The sequence below is a fragment of the Alligator mississippiensis genome, chromosome 6, assembly GCF_030867095.1.
Source record: "Alligator mississippiensis isolate rAllMis1 chromosome 6, rAllMis1, whole genome shotgun sequence".
Lineage (NCBI taxonomy): Eukaryota > Metazoa > Chordata > Crocodylia > Alligatoridae > Alligator > Alligator mississippiensis.
Genome location: NC_081829.1, coordinates 41,555,152 through 41,574,766, shown reverse-complemented (window position 1 = coordinate 41,574,766; position 19,615 = coordinate 41,555,152). Strand labels below are relative to the sequence as shown.

Genomic DNA, 19,615 nt, shown 5'->3' with positions numbered 1-19,615 from the left:
GTTGCTTGACAGGGTTTTTTTCAGAACAGCAATCACTTAATAGCAGTTGAACACCAACTGTGGATGTCTAAACCTGCAATAAGCAATTCATGTTGTGTAGTGTAAACCAGGGGTGCTCAGCCTCCAGCCCGTGGGCCAAATGCGGCCCATAGGGCCATTGTATCTGGCCCACAGGGCTCCCCATGGGGTGGGAGATTTGGTGGCAGGGGAATGGTAGGTATTAATACAACCACCCTCCCACCACCAAATCCCTGAATCCCACACCCCCGCCCCTCACTGCTGGTCACAGCCAGGCCATGCCTTCTCCGCCACATCTGGATTGGGGCTGGGCCACACTCCTTTCGCCATCCTGCCAAGCCATGCCTCCTTTCCCCTGTGTGGCTGGTTGCAGGGGGCAGCCCATGTCCCCTTCCCCTGTGGGACCAAGCCAGGTCACGCCCCTTCCTCCATAGGGCTGGGTTGGGGCCTGGCTATGCCTTGTCACGCTCACCTTCCCCCTCCACCCCGCCGCAGGCCAAGCCACACCCTTTTTTTTCTCTGCAAGGCCAACACAATCCCTGCCCCTACAACAGGGGTGGGCAATTATTTTGGGTGGAGGGCCGCTTACCCAGTTTTGGTAGGCTGTCAAGGGATGTGTGGGTAGCTCCGCTCCTTGACAGGTGCCCCACCCCCTGGTCACTATCTTGGGACCAATGTCCCAATGTCTTTGGTCCCAAGACATTGGTCCCATGTCCCAGGGCCAGCATCGGTGGGGCCCAAAGTGGGGCACAGGCTTTTAGGGGTCTATGGAGCTGGGCTGGGCTGCACCAGCAGGGAGAGGGGGGAGCTGGCCCAGCTCCATAGAGCCCCTGCTGGCTGGGACTCCACACTGCTGCCACCCTTTTCTGGGCCCCAGCGGCACTGGCCCCGGGACACCAGTGTGGGCCCCGTGCTCCTGCTGGCTCCCCGCCCACTCACTCCCAGTGCCCCCCAGCCCTGTGGTACAGGCGGGGGGGAACACACAGCCCTGACTCCCTGCTTACTGGTAGAGAACAAGCTGGTGCAGAGGGGAAAAGCAGCCCCTCGGCCTCCCCATGGCCGGCACTCCCTGCTGCAGGTGCTCGCACCCCATATGGGAAGGAGCAGGGAAGGAGCCCAGGGAAAAACTGAGCGCAGGTGGGGAAAAGCGGCCCCTCCCCCACCCCGTGGCTGGTGCTCCCTGCTGCAGCCACTCACAGCCCCCAGGGCTGTCCAGAGCAGGCACAGGCAGCCCCATGTGGGCTGCGAGCAGCTGCAGCGCAAGGCGCCGGCCACAAGGCGGGCAAGGGGCCGCTTTCCCCCTCCCCTGCTGCTCAGCTTTTCCCCGGGCCACTTCCCTGCCAGGGGTCCTTCCCTGCCCTTCCCTCTTACCTGAGGTTCCAGTGGGGGGGGGGGGGGGCTGCTGTTGTGGGAGCCCGCAAGGCTTCCCCTGGGTCCTAATGCCCTTGGTTCCTGTTATTTTTGACAGAAACCAAGGGCAGAGAAATATTAATATCTAAAATTTTTGGGCGCCCCACGGGCCAGATAGAACGGCCCGCAGGCTGTATTTTGCACCCCCCTGCCCTACAAGATATGGTTGCAGCTGGGCTGTCTCCTGCCTGCCTCCACGACACATCTGCCTTGGTGCCAGTTCAGGACAACCGGCAGGATCTGGCCTCCTGACAGATGGGGCACTGCCCATCCAGCCTGGTGGGGGAAAAGGTTAAGTGCCAGTAGTGTAAACCATTGTGTTACTTTCTCATTTAGACACTGAAGCAGTGCTCCAAATGCAAAGCTTACTCCTCTTCCTATTTTACAGATTGATAGAAATATGCATTGCTATAATATCATCCTGGAATTAATGAAGTGGAAATACAGATGAAAAGAGTTTGGAGAAAACTTGAAGTACAATTTCATCTAGCTGAGGTAAGGTAACATACAACTCCCTCCACTACTCAACCTTCAGAATCAGTGATTTAATTTTAAGAGTAGTAAGCGCATGATTAAACAACCTTAATCTTTTTTCTTTCTTGTTAAAAACATGGACTGTAAACACTTCTTCACAGTTCCCTATTCCTTCACATTGTGCCATGGCTTTTTAATGTAATATTGGAAGTCCAATGCCTAAACTGCTCTGGCCCTTCTTCAACTATGAAAAATAACAAAATGCCTGTATAATCACAGCATAAAAAGATATGCATTGGAAAACATGAATTGTCTTGCCATATGATACTGAAAGTCCATTTAGCTTGGTATGATATGTCTGTTCCTGGCGAGTCTCAGTATTCAGCAGCTATAAAAAGAAGTTACTGTGGGGCAAGTTTTCCTGTATTTGCCTAGTGTTGTTATAAATAAGATTATATTAGGCTTATAAATATTTTTCCTAATCTATATTACTGAAATTAGGCTTATTATAAATACAAATAATCTTTTTTTTTAATCCTAAATCCTTTGCCTCTATATCTTAAACTAGTAATTTTGACAGTACATTTCCTGCTTCTAATCTTATTAAGGTTACTTTTTTTCTTATTGCCTTTTGGGTAGATAAATTGAAGTACCAAAGTGACCACTTCTGTAGGATAAATTGTATATTTTAGTCATTCATGCATGTCTTATCTTGATAAACTAGATAATCATCATCCTGTTCTTATGCTTACACAACATGAAGTTTTTACAAGCCTTTAATCTGTTGCTTATTACCCCTTTTTCTGTTTTTGTTGCATCACTTTTTAGATGGAGGGACCACAGTAATTGACGGTGCTCGGTCTAAGAGTGGGCCAGGGCTTTTATGGAATGACCAAAATATTTAAAGCTTCTTTTTCTTGACCTTGTTAATACAGTTCAAAACCCTATTTGTGTCTGTGTTTTTATGATTTTCATTGAACCAACCACTGTAATACCGAAGTCTTTTTCCCTGAATGGGTATAATTAACTCTAGAGCAGCAGTTCCCAAACTCTTGACAGATTGTGTACCACTAATTTAAAACGATACAGCCTTAAGTACCACCAGCAGATTGTTCATACTCCTAGGTAACAGACTATGTATTAAAACAACAGCAAAACCTTTAGTAATCATAAAACATTGTTTTATCAGTTACGGTAGCTATATAAAATAGTTAAAATTTAAAACTTTGATTGCAGTTAGTTGCATGATTAAAAAAATTAGTTGCAATTAATTGTGATTTTAATCACACAGCTAAAAACTCTTAAATTATGCACAGAAAAATTCAAAATCATGCAGGTATTTTGTATGGTTGGAGTGTTGGGGGGAATTTGTGAAGGTGTGGAGGGCTGTGGGTGTGTGTAGGGTTTGAAAGTGGGGGAAGGTCACTGCACGACCTGGTAGGATGTGGGGTACTGTGGGTCAGGAGCAAGGGGCAGCAGCAGGACTGGGGTCTGTAGCTTGGGAGTACCAAACACACAGACATGCTAACACAGATGGACACAGAGATGTTAACACAGGCACAGCACCCAGCAGGTAAGTTTGTGGAGGGGGAGGGGCAGGGGGAGGGGCAGATTGAGGCCCCCATGGTGAGGTAGGGAGTGGGACAGGGGCATGGCTGGGGTGAATGGGGCCCCAGGGCCAAGGCAGGTCATGGGACAGAGCCACAGGAGGCTCGTCCAGTGGTATTGGGACGGGGAGGAGGCATGGCTCCCCACTATTGCACACACCCCTGAGGGAGACATGGGGGGGCATTTGCCCCCTGGATTTGTGTGCAGGGCAGATGCGAGCTGCGTGCTGAGCTCTGTGTGCCACTGCCACTGGACCATGCAGGGCACCATATGTCTTCCATGCACTGGTTGCGCTGTTTCCCATGCCTGGCCAGTGGCAGAAGGCACATGTCTTTCTGCGCGGGTCCGAAGGCAGCGGTAGCAGGGCACAGAGCCCAGCAGGCGCCCTGCCTCCATCCCACGCACAAATCTGTGGGGCACATGCCACCATGCCTGCCCTGGGGTGCGCACAGCACCAGGAGCCATCCACGCCCCTAGGAAGGTGTAGGCCACCCTGGAAGGGGCCATGTGCTTTTGAGCCAGCCCTGCCACAGTGCGGGGCAAACGAGCCCAAGGGGAGAAAACCTCTAGGGAGCAGTGGGCTGCCACTGCACTTTGCATCCTGCTGTTTTTGGAGTTGTGTGGGATACTGTGTGCCTGCTGCTGCCAGGCAGGCAGAGCATGCAGTGCAGCCAGCGTGTGGCAGGCACATGGCAAGGCTTCCAAAGCAGCAGGATGCAGAGCCCAGTGTGCAGCAGGCAGCCCACCTCCTTCCCATGCACAGATCTAGTGGGTACATACCCCACATGCCTCCCTCAGGGTATGTGCAATGGCAGGGAGCCCCCCACATGCCCCTGGACAAGCCACCTGGGCTCTGACCATCCCTTCACCCACCCCAGGGCCCCATTCATCCCAGCCCCTGTCCCCACCCTTCCCCCCCAACACACTTTACTGCTGGCTGCTATTCCACACATGGTGCTGTGATCCTGGCTGTGTGCAGCAGGCTGTATACAGCAGGCTGCTGCTGGACTCTGGATGTGTGCGGCCTTTCCCCTCCCCAGGCTTCTGCATACCACTCACAGGCCATCTGTGTGCCACTGGTGGTAGGTGTACCAGTTTGGGAACTGCTGCTCTATGCATTATTTTGTGTTCATTTAATCTGAACCTGTTGCCTAATTGAGACGCTGTCTAGACTTACAGACAGTATACTTCACTAATCTGCATATTTGATAAGTATATAATTTGCTTAACTTTGTAAAAGCATCAGTTCTGGGTTCTTAACCATTTCTTACATTGTAAGAAACACTGATATATTCATGTCAATTAGGTCCATGGACTGCTACAGTGCATAAGATTCTTCAGTAACCTGAAAAGCCTGACTGTACTTTCTTTAACTGCATAATTTGTAGTGGGGGAAAAAACTGGGAGCTGTCAATTTCAAGCCTCTTAAAACAGCCTTGAACAGTTCTTATCAAAATCAAGGCTGCTATTAGTGTCATAAGCAGGAATCCTGGTTTTCCATTTGCCATGGGAAACAGTGGAATCAGCATTTTTTTTCACAATGTACCAGTAGTGCGGCAGTGTCCTATCGTGAGTGGCGCCATTTCTGGTCTCATTTTTGCTGTGGTTTTTGCCTCTTGGCCAATCAGTGGAGGTGGGGAGTTGGATTCTTGATTTGGCTGAGACACAAAAACTAAGGCAAAAATAAGAGAGAGCAGAAATGGTGCTGATTGCCATGGTATGCCATCATATTTTCAGTAGGTCAGGGGAAAACACAGATTTTTGTGTTTTTTTTTTAATGGAGATTTTCTGCTTATTTCCCATGGAAAACTAGGATCCCTGGTCTTAAGGTACTCTGAGAAACCAGAGCCTTTAAGGTGTTTAAAAACTGACAGCATGCTGTTCGCCTAGTTTAATTAACATTGCTTCCCTTAAGTGTGAATTAGGGTAGCTTTTGTTTGTTTATTTTGTCTGGAGGCCACACATTCACATAGAGGTGCAACGATATATTGGTGCCAAATTGGATCAGTACTGATAAAAGGAAAATTGACATTATTAGCTTTTTTTGGCTGGTGTAGCCAATAATGTACTGATAAATACAATATCCCTTCTGGCCAGAGCACCTGGACACCATGTGCATGCATGCAGCTGCATGTGGCCAGGAATGCAGCCCAGCATGCAGAGTAGTACATTTCAGTTAAGTCTGTGGAAGGGAAGAGCCATGGGGGAGGGAAGGGGCGTGGCAGGGGGGTAGATTGAGGCCTCCACGGTGAGGGAGGGAGTGGGGCAGGAGCAGGGTTTGGGGGCACTGCCCAGTCAGGGCAGTGAAATGGGACCCCAGGGCCGGGAGTTAGGACAGAGATGTGGGCGGCTCGTATAGGGAAGGAAGGGGGGCTGGCTCTCCTCTGCTGCATGTACCCCCTGGGGAGGCATGGGGGGAGCATGTGCCCTTCTAGATTTGTGCGCAGGGCGGATGGAAATTGCCTGCTGTGGTATCAGGTCTGTCCACCTTACTGTCTTTTGCCCTGAGAGCCGTGCGCTGGGCGCATGCCCACTTCCTGCCCGGTAACAGTGGGGGCAGTGAGTTGTGCCTTCTGCCGCCAGGCGGGCTGCGGGTGTGGCATGGCCAGTGTGCAGCTCCTGGGGCAAAAGGCAGCATGGTGGACAGCCCTGAGCCTGAAGTGGGCAGCTGGCATCTGCCCTCACCCCACTCGGCTCTGCTCCTAAAAGCTTCCCTGTGCTTAAAAATGGTGACAGCAGCTCTTGAACTAAAGCTCATTAACGAGCTTTTAGTTCAAGCACCACTGCTGCCATTTTTAAGCACTGGGACACTGCGGGCAGATGCAGGCTGCCTGCTTCAGGCTACCCGCCCTGGCATCCCATTCACCACCTTGGCTGGGTAGCACCTCCAGCCCCTGCCCCACTCCCTCCCTCAGATTGGTATCAGCTTATATACTTGGTGAATAATCAGATATTGGTATCAGCCAAAAAAAGCTCTATCAGTGCACCCTTCCAGTTACGGGGAGTATACTGTATGCTCTAATAACAGTGAAGTAGAATGTATGGAGCCGTATAAGATCACTATGAGTGTCCCGGTGATGGCACACAATGTTCTTTGACAACTTAACCATCATATTTAGTTTCATAACAAATTAATTTTGTGCTTGTCAAAAAGTTGACTTAAACTGGTAATTAAAAACAGATTACCCAGAGCATAGATTCATAGATTGGAAGGGACCACAATGGATCACTGTGTCCGACCCCCTGCCCCTGGCAGGAAAGAGGACCAAGGTCAGATGACCCCAGCCAGGTGACTATCTAGCTTCTTCTTGAAGACCTCCAAGCTAGGTGAAAGCACCACCTCTCTTGGAAGCCCATTCCAGATCCTGGCCACCCTTATTGTGAAAAATGTCTTCCTAATATCTAACCTAAATCCACTCTCAACTAGTTAACACCCGTTATTCCTAATCACTACCTGGACGCCCTAGTAAACAGCACATCACTTATTCCCTGTTGACCTCCCCTAATAAATTTATAGGCAGCCACAAGATCTCCCCTCAGCCGTCTCTTGTAAAGGCTGAAGAGATTCAGCTCTCTCAACCTCCCCCCGTAGTGTCTTTCCCGAACGCCACTAATCATGCTAGTGGCCCTCCTCTGGTCCCTCTCCAGATTCTCCGTGTCTCTCTTGCAGTGTGGCACCCAAAACTGGACGCAGTACTCCCAACTGCAGCCTGACCAGTGCTGCATAGAGGGGGACCATCACCTCCTTTGATCTATTAGTCATGCATCTGCTAATGCACGACAAAGTGCGATTGGCCTTGTTGGTGGCCTCGTTATACTGCCGGCTCATGTTCATCTTGGAGTCAATTATGACTCCAAGATCCCTCTCTGCCTCCAAGCTGCTGAGAAGGATACTCCCCAACCTATAGGTGTGCTGGTGATTCCTCCTTCCCAGGTGGAGTACCTTACATTTATCTTTATTAAATTGCATCCTATTTCTCTCTGCCCATTGATCCAACCTGTCCAGGTCAGCCTGAATCTGCTCCCTGCCCTCCGGTATACTAACTTTGCCCCATAACTTGGTATCATCAGCAAACTTGGAGAGGGTGCTCTCCACGTCCTTGTCCAAATCACTGATGAAGATATTAAATAATACCGGTCTGAGGACCAAAACCTGCGGGACCCCACTGCCCACCTCCCTCCAGGCCGAGAAGGAACCATCTACCACCACTCTCTGGGTGCGGTCCCTAAGCCAGTTGGCCACCCACCTGACCGTGTAGGCGTCCACTCCACAGTCTGCTAGCTTCCCAATGAGGATAGGGTGCAAGACTGTGTTGAAGCCTTCCTAAAGTCCAGGAAGATGACATCAGCCTCAGCTCCCGCATCCAGGCAGTGTGTGATCTGGTCATAGAAGGCTACAAGGTTTGTCAGGCAGGATCTACCTGTGACAAACCCGTGCTGGTTTGTCACAGGAAGATATAAGGGAAAAAATAAGAAGCATTGTTCAGGATTTAATGTCTCCCATCCCATGGCTTTCTTACTGACACAGCTTATAGTGCTGCTATGGGACTATTTTATAGAAGACTGACCAGTCTTCTTACCTAGCAGTAAGTACTTAGCCACTCCTGTGGCTCCAGTAGACCCTGAGAAACAACAGGTTCAATACCTCAAGGCCAAAATTCTTTGTGGTTCAGTTGCTGGCTGGGGAGCCAAAAATATAATAATTTGAGATATAATCAAGAGCAAAATAATTTTTTCTTTGATACCTTCAAAGCAGTTAAATTTTTAGGTTTGTAATTATCTCTTTTGTAAGTTTGGGTGATAGTCAAAGGCAAAACAGCATAACACCCTGGCATATCTCAATTTTTTTCTGAAATACTGTACTAAACTTTAAAAATCCTTAAGTACTAACTCATGACTCCTTTTTATTCTTCTGTATGATTACAATCACTCCAGTTTTGTTTAATTAGTCACTGTCAGAACCCAAACTAGTACCCACACTATTACTTGCCTGTATCCTTAGACCAACACAGCTGCAACCTACACCCCTGTAAGCTAGTACCCAAGTGTTTACACCATAAAAAGAGATTCTGGAGGAAGCTTGACCCTTGTTCTGTCCTTTATCCATCAAAATAACAACAGTTTGAACAACATTCACAGGCTTATAAGATTAGACTCTCTTTTAAACTTCCTTCATGTTCCCTTTTTTTAACCTTCCTTCATGTTCCCTTTGAAGAAGAAGGTGTGTAGCTGAGGTCACAGTATTTCCTAGACCTCTGTCCCTCACCACAATGGTGATCCCTTTCCAGTAACGCACACTTCATTTGAGCAGGTTTCAGCAGTTGTGACTTTTTCACCATGGCAACCAATGCTAGATGGATTTGGAATAGGCTCATCTTGCACGTAGCATGCAATGGCTCATGTACAACTCTTCTATCTTGAGAAGTACACTATACAATTCATTTTGTCACAAGTAGACTTGCGAGGAAAGTCTGGAAGGACTAGGATTATTTAGTCTTGAGGAAACTGAGAGGGCTGGGAGGGTTGGAATTTGATGACAGCCTTGAGGTACCTGAAGGACAATTATAAAACGAAGAGGTAGCATTTTATCTGTGGCTGGAGGGGACAGGACTAGGAGCAGTGGCATCAAAGTGCAGCAGAGGAAATTTGGATGAAGATTGAAACAAACTATGTAGAGCATGTGGGCTCTCCATACCTAGACATTTTCAAGAGACGGTTAGATGGATACTTGGCTGGCAGTATGCATATATAATATTCTGCACATGCATCTTTGATCTAGTCTGTAAGATGCATCTCTACCTTGTCTTCTGTGACGATTTAGTTAGGGATGATCCTGCCTCAAGCAGGATAACCTCCTGAGGTCCATTCCAACCCTGCTTTCCTATGAGCCATTGTTCCTAGCATCAGAAGGACAGCTCATAAGAAAGTAAAGACAGACTTTGTAAACCTGATAAAATATAGCTGCAGCCCAAAACCAACAATAAAAGCAGATGCAACAAAGACAAGAATTGAAACTTTTGTTGATTGCAAATATTGTTGTAATCAAGTAGCTAACGTACTTTGCCAGCAAGGAAATTTCTTGCCTGACCTGCCTGGATGATGTCATAAAGCAGGGGTAGGCAAAATATGGGCTGCAGGCTGAATCAGGCCCACCAAGCACTTTCATCCAACCCTTGGCACTCCCCATGAATTGTGCCCCACCCAGCCCTTCTGTCCATTAGCCTGGGAACAGCTTCTGAGCAGGGCTTCTGCTGCAGCCACCCCATAGGAACCTGCTTGGCTTCCCCAATCTCTAGCGTTTTCTGGGCAGCATGTAGGAAAGCAGTGGGGGTAGGGAGGAGGTAGAATTGCACTCTGGCTAGCACTGCACACAGGGGTTGAGGAGTACAGCCTGCCTGGCCGCCTCTATGGCAGAGGCTGCATGCCTGCAGCTACAGCTCTCACACTGGGGGAAGCCCTGTGCTGGCCTGGCTGCCTTCCCCATCTCATGCTGCACATGTCCTTGAACTCTGCTAGGAGTGAAGGGAGCTCCCCCTCCTGCTTCCCTGAAGAATCAAGGTCAGGGTTTCTCCCAGTGTAAGTGCAGGACCTGCAAGTGTGCTGCATTGCACAGAGCTCCCATAGTTTCATAGTAGCTAGGGTCAGAAGGGACCTGAACAGATCATCTAGCCTGACCCCCTGCCACGGGCAGGAATGAATGCTGGGTTCACAAGACCCCAGACACACGATCATCCAACCTCCTCTTGAATTTGCCCAAGGTAGGGCCGAGGGCCACTTCCCTGGGAAGTTGGTTCCAGATTTTGGCCACCCTAACTGTAAAATATTGCCTCTAACTTAAACCTATCCTCCATCAGCTTATTACTATTGTTCCTTGTCACCCCAGGTGGTGCTGGGGAGAAAAGGGCTCTGCCTATTTGCTGTTGATCTCCCCTGATGAGTTTGTAGGCAGCCACCAGGTCCCCCCTCAGCCTCCTGTTGCTGAGGCTGAACAGGTTTAGGTCCTTCAGTCTCTCCTCATAGGGCCTGTCCTGCTGCCCTCTCAACAAGCGGGTGGCCCTCCTCTGAACTCTCTCCATGCTGGCCACATCCCTTTCGAAGTGCGATGCCCAGTACTGGACGCAGTACTCCAACTGCGGCCTGACCAAAGTCACATAGAGGGGGAGTATCACCTCTCTGGACCAGCTTGAGATGCACCTTTGGATGCATGACAAGGTATGGCTGGCCTTGCTGGCTGCAGTCTGGCATTGGCGGCTCATGTTCATCTTGGAGTCAATGACTCCAAGATCTCTTTCTGCCTCTGTGCTTTCAAGAAGGGAACTCCCCAGCCTGTATGTAATTTGTGGATTCCTTCTCCTAAGGTGCAGCACCCTGCATTTGTCTACATTGAACCCCATCCTATTCTCATCTGCCCACTTTTGTAGTCTGTCTAAATCTAGTTGCAGCCTCTCTCTCCCTTCAAGTGTGTCCACCTCGCCCCACATCTTAGCGTCATCAGCAAACTTGGACAGTGTGCTTTCCACCCCCTTGTCCAAGTCACTGATGAAGATGTTAAACAGTGCGGGGCCGAGGACCAAGCCCTGGGGTACCCCACTGCTGACATGATGGAAGCAGCTGGGCAGGCTGCGCTCCTTGAACCCTCTGCATGCAGTGATGGCCAGAGCTGTGCCCCTCTGGGTGCCAGCACCTGCACCAGGCACAAGCGCCCTGAGCACCCCTGCCTGCTGTTGCTGCTGGCAGCAGGGTCTGCGTGCCATGTGGGAGTGTGTGTGGGTGGGTCCCCACACCCCCACCCTCCCTCACACCTCATAAACCTGACCCACCCACACCTTGCCCTCACACCCTCTCACATATATACACACACCCCAACATACCCTATGCCTCCCCACACACAGCCATACCCCATCACAACCCCCCCACCTCCCACCATAAACACACACACACACACACACACACACACACACAATATGAGTGAGACTTTATTTTTGAGTTATTATGCAATCCCTTCTATATACACAACAAAAACACAAATCATGACAAATATTTTTTGTAATAATTAAAATATAGTAAGTGTTTGACTTCGAGTATGATTTGGGGTTTTTTTCTAGTTCTAAGATGGCAACCAACCCTCCCAAAAGAAGTATTTCTGGGGGGTAAGTGGGGGGACTTCTGGTGGCAAAGGTCAGGAGTTAAGGGGTGAGACTTCCCATGCTGCTATGGCAACTGGGTGGGGCGGGGCAGCTGTCAAGGGGCAGGGCTACCCATGCAACCCTCAACAGCTCACCAAAACTTGTTAAGCAGCCCTCCAGTGTAACTAATTGACCTCCCCTGCCATAAACTGTATGCTAGCCTGACTCAATCTCCCTACTTTAGTTTGTTCAGTTCCAGTCAGGACAGGAAGGCAGGTGAATGTTACTCTTATTTTCTTCCTTTATTTCAAATACTAACTGAATTGTACTCCTGTCCTCCATTGTGTTTGTAGTCCTTCCCAATGTATTGTCATCTGCATATTAGCTGAAGAAGCTCTCAATTCCAGTATCTGAATCATTAATAAACATGTTTTATAACCCTGGGCTCAGGACAGACCTCCGTGGGACTCAGCTCTAAACATCTGCCATTCTGACATGGTTCTGTTTATAATTATTCTTTGTTTGTGGCTATTGAGGCAGTTGTTTATCCACCTTATAGTAGTTTTGTCTAGCCAACACTTCTCCAATTTGTTTATGAAAAGGTCCTTTGGGACTTGTCAGAAGTGTTGCTGAAATCTAGATACACTGTATCCACAGCATTCCCTTCATCCATTTCATCAGCTGTGTTTGGCACAGTTTATTCATAGTAAATCCACGCTGGCTGCTTGTGATCAGCCTTTCCTCTCCCGGTGCGGACAAGCTTCCTTATGATATTCTTAAATAACTTCTTGGGTATCAAGATATGGTTAACCAGTCTGTAGTTTCTCCTGATCCTCCTTTTGGCCTTTTTAAAAGAGGGGCACTGTGTTGTCCCTTTTCCAGTCCTCTGGTACCTCACCTATCACCCACAACTTAGTAAATATTTTTGCCAAGGACTTCAAGATCTCCTCTGCCAGTTTCTTCAGTACCCTGGGATGAAGTTCAACAGGCCCTGCTGACTTGCATTCATTTAGAACCGGGGTTGTCAACCAGGAATACGCGTACCCCTGGGGGTACTTGGGAAGTGCTGCTGCCTGTGTGCTGCCGTACCATTACCGCCACTGCTTCATGTTCAGCCACTGGGGGATCCACCTGCTCCCCCCCACCCTCTGCCCCCACCGCTTGGCAACCAGCCACTGGGGGAGGACCCCCCCCTTGTCCAGAAGGGGGTACCCACCAGGAGGAGTATCCACCAGAAAGGGTATTCGCCTTAAAAAAGGTTGAAAACACCTGATTTAGACCCATCAAAAGCTGTTTCTTTTGTTACCTCATCTCTTCCTTATACAAGTAATCCTTGTTAACTTTCTGATTACAACCTAATTTTTAGTAAGACTGAGGCAAAGCAATAAATGAGCAGCTTTGCTTTCTTCACCTCTTCTATTAAGAGTCTCTCCTGGCCGTTTAACAGCCAACCTGTAGCTTCCTTGGTCTTTCTTTTCTGGCCAAAATATTTATTATCCTTAACTTGTTATCCTTAACATGCCTATCCAGGTGAAGTTCATTTTTTTCCCCCTTTGCCTTTCTGATTTTGTCCCTCCCAAGTCAGTCCCTCCCTATGGCCTTTGGGCCAGATCCAGCCCACTGCAGCTCAGGAAATCAGTAATACGCTCCAGCCACAGTGGCAGAGGAGGTGTCGCTAGGGTCCTCCCCTGTTGCCTGATGTCTTCCATTTATTCTGTCTACTACAGCATGGGAGGCATCCCCAGGGTTCTAGTTCCTGCCTTTTTCTATCTATTCCCTTTGCAGCATCTACCAGTTGCTGGAAGGTGCAGGGATACAGTCTGTGGTGGATCTGGGTCACAAGCAGTGGCCTGCAGTGTAGAAGATTGCCAAACCCTTGTCTAAGTATCTTTCTGACTTTGGTGGGGATCAGACTATAGTGGAACAGATTTTTCTTGACAGAGTATGCTCTTTCTCTTCTTCCATTTCTATAAACCTATATTTAAGGTATATGGATTCATACTTTTGGTTTTTTTTAAAGAAATCATTTACTAAAAAGCAAAGTATCTTTCTTTGTCACATTTTTGGACATTGGTGATATTAACACTATCATTATACTGCTCTTTTTTTTTGTCTTAATTTGTCTTAATTTGATTTTATTTAGCCAGCAGTTCATCTCCCATGGCTTGGGAGTGAGCTGTTAAAGGGTTGTGCAGCCCCTCAGCTGCAAGGGACCCCGGTGCTTCTCTCCACGGTGGTGGTACCCCCTGGGCAGCACCCATCTGCTGGCACCCTCCCCAGGCGGTTGCGGGGGGGGCATTGCTGCTGCAGAGGGAAGCACTGGGGCCCCCTGCAGCTCGGGGCCTGATAGCAGCTTACCTCCTGGCTGCAGGAGAGGGAGGCAGGCTCGGGAGAGGGGGAGATCGGGCCCCTCGCCGCTTTGTTTTTTCCTTTGGCAGAGCCTGCCCACTCCGCAGCAGGGGGCCCCAGTACTTCATTCTAGCTCTGATTTGCTTCCATATCTGTTTGAAATGCCTCCGGATCTATAATAATAACATACTTTATTCTGTCTGTCCAGAGTACTGTCTGTCCAGTGCACTCTGCTTGTTTCAGTAAGCATTGTGATTGGCTGCCAAGACAACCAATCAGAGTGCTCTGGACAGACAGAATAGGCCTATTATTATAGATTATTTTGATACATAATTAGATGATATAACCTCCCTTTGTCATCAGATTATTTCCAATGAATGCAAAATAGAACATATAAGCAATTTTGAAAGAAATCAATGATGAAGATTTAGTTTAAGGTTGTTTGGTTAAACTTCACTGAGTATTTCTGTACTTCTGAATATGAATTTTCCAGATTTTTTTCAGTTTTTAGTATTTTTGAGAGGTTTGTGGTGTTGTCTATCCAATAATTGAAAAGCATTTACAACTTTAATAATTTTAGTTTCGACATTTTAGAATTTAATAGTTTTTAACTGGCACATGCCAGGTGCTACTGCTGTGGCACCTGGCATGTGCCAGTTTTGGTTCTGACATAGGGCATACAGTGGGAACCAGAGTATTGCTGCATGCCTTGTGTCAGAGCTGCTGCTGCCACTGTCATCATGTGCCCCCAGTTGGAGTAGGAGCTGCTGCAGTTGAATCCCCTGAGCTGGATCAGGCCCACAAAGAAGCCTGTGGGGGAGATCTTACCCAATGCACAAGGTGAATTTGAAACCCCTGTACCAGGGCAGTGTTATAGTGTAGAGAAATGCAACATAAGAAGCTTAAGATGAGAAATAACTAACAGGTAGATGTAATTTTTAAAATTATTTTGTAAAATCTCGTGGCTGAAGAGTCATGGGATTGTGGTTGTGTATTAAATGCCACAATTTCAACATAAAAAAAATTCTCTTAAGACAAAGAAGGGATTTTAAATGAAGCATTTAGCCAGCAAAATGTTATTTTTGTTGCTATTTTTACTCTCCTGTTAGCTTCTGTGGACCTCAGTCATAGACTAGGCCCACCTTGTACTAGGAGCTCTACAAATGCAAGCCAGAATGATGTTGCCATTAACCTTTTTATTGACAGGTAAGTTATGCTGTTTAAACAGATGTTAGTAACATAAACTGACTAGACCCAGGTGTGAATATAGTATATTCAATTTAATATATATTTTAAATCAATGTATTAACATTAAAAAAAAATCTGTCAGGGACAACAATCAGGGTCCACTTCTTTCTCATGAGAGTTGATTGTAGTCACAACTACATTTCAAACAATGCAAGGAGTTGGTTTTTTTGGTTCAGCTTGAAATGCATGATGTTGTCAACTCTTGTGGAGAAATAGAAACCTTAGCCAGGTCTTAAGCAGGGAAACTGGGTTTTCTTCACTGGAATAGAAGTAGGGAGATCCTAGGTGTGTCTACACATGCATTAATGCACCTTTTCTAATGCTCACTAAATTTAGTAACTCCAATGTAAGAGTGCCTGTACACGAGCGCAAAGGCTGCTCTGACATGCTGTAATTACAGCACAGCAGAGGAGACTGGATTAATTGAGTCTGCTGGAGCGTGGTAATTACTGTGCTCCAGAAGCCTCCCACATCTTGTGTATCAATGTCCGCATGCTTAAAAACGGTGGTAGGGGTGCTTGAACTAGAGCTTGTCAAACGAGCTTTAGTTCAAGTGCCCCCCACCACCATTTTTAAGTGCAGGGACGCTGATACATGAGACAGTGTGCCACTTTAGAGTGGCTCTCAGAGCTGCTCTAATTAAAGCGCTGTCCCTGCCTCGCCACCCCCCCAATGTGTAAAAGTGCCCTGAGGTACTAAACTAGGGGTGGCCAAAATACGGTCCATGGGCCAGATTTGGCCCTCCAGGCCATTCTATCCGGCCTGTGGGGCCCCTAAAAAATTTAGAAAATTAATGTTTATCTGCCCCAGGCTGCCTGTCAAAGATGATATTGTTCCTGAATGACACAACTGTTCTGTTCTTGAAAAGTTTTAGTTGTTGGCATTCAGAAACATTCAGTCCTTGGAAACCTGTAAGTGAGCCATGTAGGCTCACATTAAGAATTAATTGCTGCTGAGAAGAGATACTCTATTTACTCATATCTAAGACAAGGTTTTGACCTCCATATTGGCAGGGGCAGTGGGGATTCATCTTAGATTTGCATATAAAGCAGGAGGGGACAGGTGGCTACTGCGACTTTGCCTCTAGCCCTAGGCCCAGATTGGGGCCAGAATCAGACCCACAACAGCCTCCTTCCCCCACCCCATGTCTGCCCCCTTCCCCTCCCTTACTGTCAGGCCTAGCTCAGCTCAGTCAGGCTAGTTTCCCTACCCCACACAGAGTGCATGGAAACTCTGTTCCCTGCTGGCAGGGGTGGTACTTAGGTGGGGGAGGGAGGGAACAGAGCCCAACAGCATCTGACAGTAAGGGGGGGGGGGCATAGAGAGGCAGGGACTGGAGAGCGCAGGGTCTGTGGGGAGCTGGGGATAGAGAGTGCAGGTGGTGGGGGGCAGGAAGGCTGAAGGGGGGAAAAGTTGGGGATGGGCAGAGGGCATGGGGGCCATCTGATGCCCTCTGGCCACCTGACCACCCCAGCCACTGCTTTCCCTGCTGTACTAATGTGGGGGGGGGGGGCATACAGATTAATTTAAGACAACCCTCCAATAATTAGATTCTATACTTGGAAAAGTATAGCAAAGTTATAAATTTTCCATATATAGAATCTGATTATTGTGGGGGAGGTCATCTTAAATTTGAGGTTGACTTAGGTTTGAGTAAATATGGTACATAAAACTGGCTGGAGATTTTAAAAGTTCACTAAGTATTGAGTAAATTGAAACTAAACATGGAGTGCAAAAGATAAATATTTATTTATTTGCTTACTTGAGGGGTTCTGGTGTGAAGATATGTGTTGAGATTAGTGTTTGTAGTTTTCATCACGTTTCTATTAGTTTTGTGTATGCCATGTCAATAGACAGTGTGGCATTAGTAAGGATTTTAAGGTCAGGTATGAAATAGAATGAATGGGTCCCTGGAAAAAAATAGCTGTTTGTTAATATTTTGAAATTATGATTAAACTTCTGTTTTAATTCTGTATTTTAATGCATCTCCGATCTATCTGATAAAATACCATTAGCCTGAATAAAAGGGGAAAATAAACCAAAAAATATATATATTTAAAAACCAGGGGGGCAAAAAAGTTAATATTAGATGCTTCATATTTAATTCTGAAGACGACCCGTGGATCTAATGTATATATTTGTTAAAGATATATATTTTAATCTCTTTTGCAGATGGTTTTACTTGTTTATATGTACATTCTTAAGAGGTAATGGCTACGTGGTTTAATAACAGGGGAAGCAGTTTTGTAATGACATTGTAGATAGCCATGATTTGGGAGAAGTATATTGTGCTTTAAAAAGGATTGTTAGCTAATCTGTGTCATAAAATAAAAATAGGTTTTGAATGAAGAATTGAATAAGCTTTTATGTATAGCAGGGGTGGGCAAAATGCAGCCCGGGAGCCGGATGCGGCCCGCCAGGCCATTCTGTCTGGCCCGCGGGGCCCCTAAAAATTTAGAAAATTAATATTAATCTGCCCTGGGCTGCCTGCCATGCGGCCCTCAATGGCTTGCCAAAACTCAGTAAGCGGCCCTCTGCCCAAAATAATTGCCCGCCCCAATGTAGTTTGTATTCTTTGCTGGCACTCTGAGGCAAATATTTGTCCTTGCAGTTCACGAATAATAAAAGAATAGTAACCCTGGCCTATAGGCTGAAAGTGACTTAGGTGAAGGGACAACAGATTTCAGTACAATTAAAAAAATAATAATTTAAAAACTCAGTCCTCGTGTCAGGGCCATTTTTAAGTGCACAATCTTCCCACTCATTCAGCAACCTCTTCTTTGTTCACAGTGCTGACATATTACTCCAGTCCCAGCCAACCTGTAATTTGCAGTAAGAATCCATTTTGCTGAGCTTTGACAGCAGGCATTTCAATGTTCTGGAAAGTCTCAGGATGTATTGTGTTGGCTGCTATAGTGCTTTAAAGGAGCAGCTATAAGTATTAATGCCTGTGAGGGTCCAATAGTAGCTTGTCTTTTTATTAGATTAAAAAAACAAACAAACAAACTTTGTTTCATAAGAAGCACAGTCTGTTCCAGCATCTTCACAGCTCTGGTGTACTTGTGGTTGTTGTCCAGAAGTTGTACAGGTATTGTGCTTTCTGGTAACTAAACATAAGGTGCCATGACTTGCTAGGCAACTTGATTCTAGTTGTTCCAGTAGCTTTCAAACAGAAAAGTTGGTAATACCACTTGACATCTGAAATGGAAAAGAAAAAAACCTTCCTAAGGGAAAAGGTTCTGCCATTTGGACTACGCAACACAGTAAAGCAGCGATTCCCAAACTGTGGGTTGCAACTGCAAATGGGGTCATGACATGACCAGATGGGGTTGCAGTAAACATGTCCCCTGAGATTTCTGCACCCACAGTGGGGTGCGGGGCTACAGGTGGGCCGGACCAGCTCTGGGCAGGAGCCACCTCTGCGGCCCAGCAGGTGGAACCCATTGTGGGAGGGAGTGCCACATCACCATGGCCACCAAGGTGAGGTGCGGTGGCGGTGCAGAGTTGTGCCCACGCTGCTGCTGGGTGACCAGGGGATGCCCCAGTTTGGCAGCCATTGTAGTGCAGTGCTCCCTCCCTTGCACGCTGCATCCTGTTGACTGGGCCAGGGATCCCCCAGGGAGAGGGCAGCAGGGTGAGGAGCTTCCAGCCTGCATCGGGCAGCCTGCATCCTTCCCCTGCTGCCCCCTATGGACCCTGGTCTGGCAGTGCTGCCCATGAGGGAGATGGGGGGAAGGTGAGCTCTGCACTCTGGGCACAGCAGCAGCTACCTCCCACAGGTGGCAGCTGGGGCTTGGGCGCTACTGAGGTGGGGCAGGGAGCTGTGGGCCTTGTCCCTGGGGCACCTGTGGAGGTGGGGGACTGAAGGTAGGGTGTGAGGGGCACCGGCAGGTCCAGGGGGCTCTGGATGGAGAGTGGGGGGCTGCAGGTTGGGAAGGAGGGGTCATGCTGAGGAAATGGGGTAATGAATGGGGTTGTACTGAGGAAAAGATTGGGAAGCACTGCAGTAAATAAAGGTTGACAAGGGATCATGTGATCTGGTTTAGCCAATGATTAGTGTCTGGTTGAGTTTGACAGTGAAGACACTGTTTTAATAGCTAGTATATCAGTATTAACATGTGCAATTCACTTAGGACAGGGGTGCTCAATCCCCAGCTGGCCCACAAGGGTCCAGATATTTGACAGCAAGGAAGCAGTAGCATTAATTACTGTTCCCCTGCTGCCAAATTTCTGTACACATAGGGAGTCCCCTGTGTGTGGTCCTGTGTGCAGGGTCAGGCTGGCACCCGGTCAGATCCAGGCATGCAGGGTTGGGGTGGTGGGTACCACCAATTTAGGATATAAATGATAACTCTTTTGCTGTGCAATCCTCTGTGCTCATC

At 47.7% G+C, this 19,615-nt stretch overlaps 1 protein-coding gene across 2 annotated transcripts in view; it reads left to right on the top strand.

The window, feature by feature from the left end:
* The window catches only part of BMPR1A (bone morphogenetic protein receptor type 1A), a 180,349-nt gene that overhangs the window by 69,738 nt on the left and 90,996 nt on the right, over positions 1–19,615 (top strand). For both annotated transcript variants that reach the window (XM_006263165.4, XM_059729827.1), the window contains exon 2: positions 1,817–1,923. The gene's annotated coding sequence lies outside the window, so the exon portion shown is untranslated. The remainder of the gene's footprint in view (positions 1–1,816; positions 1,924–19,615) is intronic.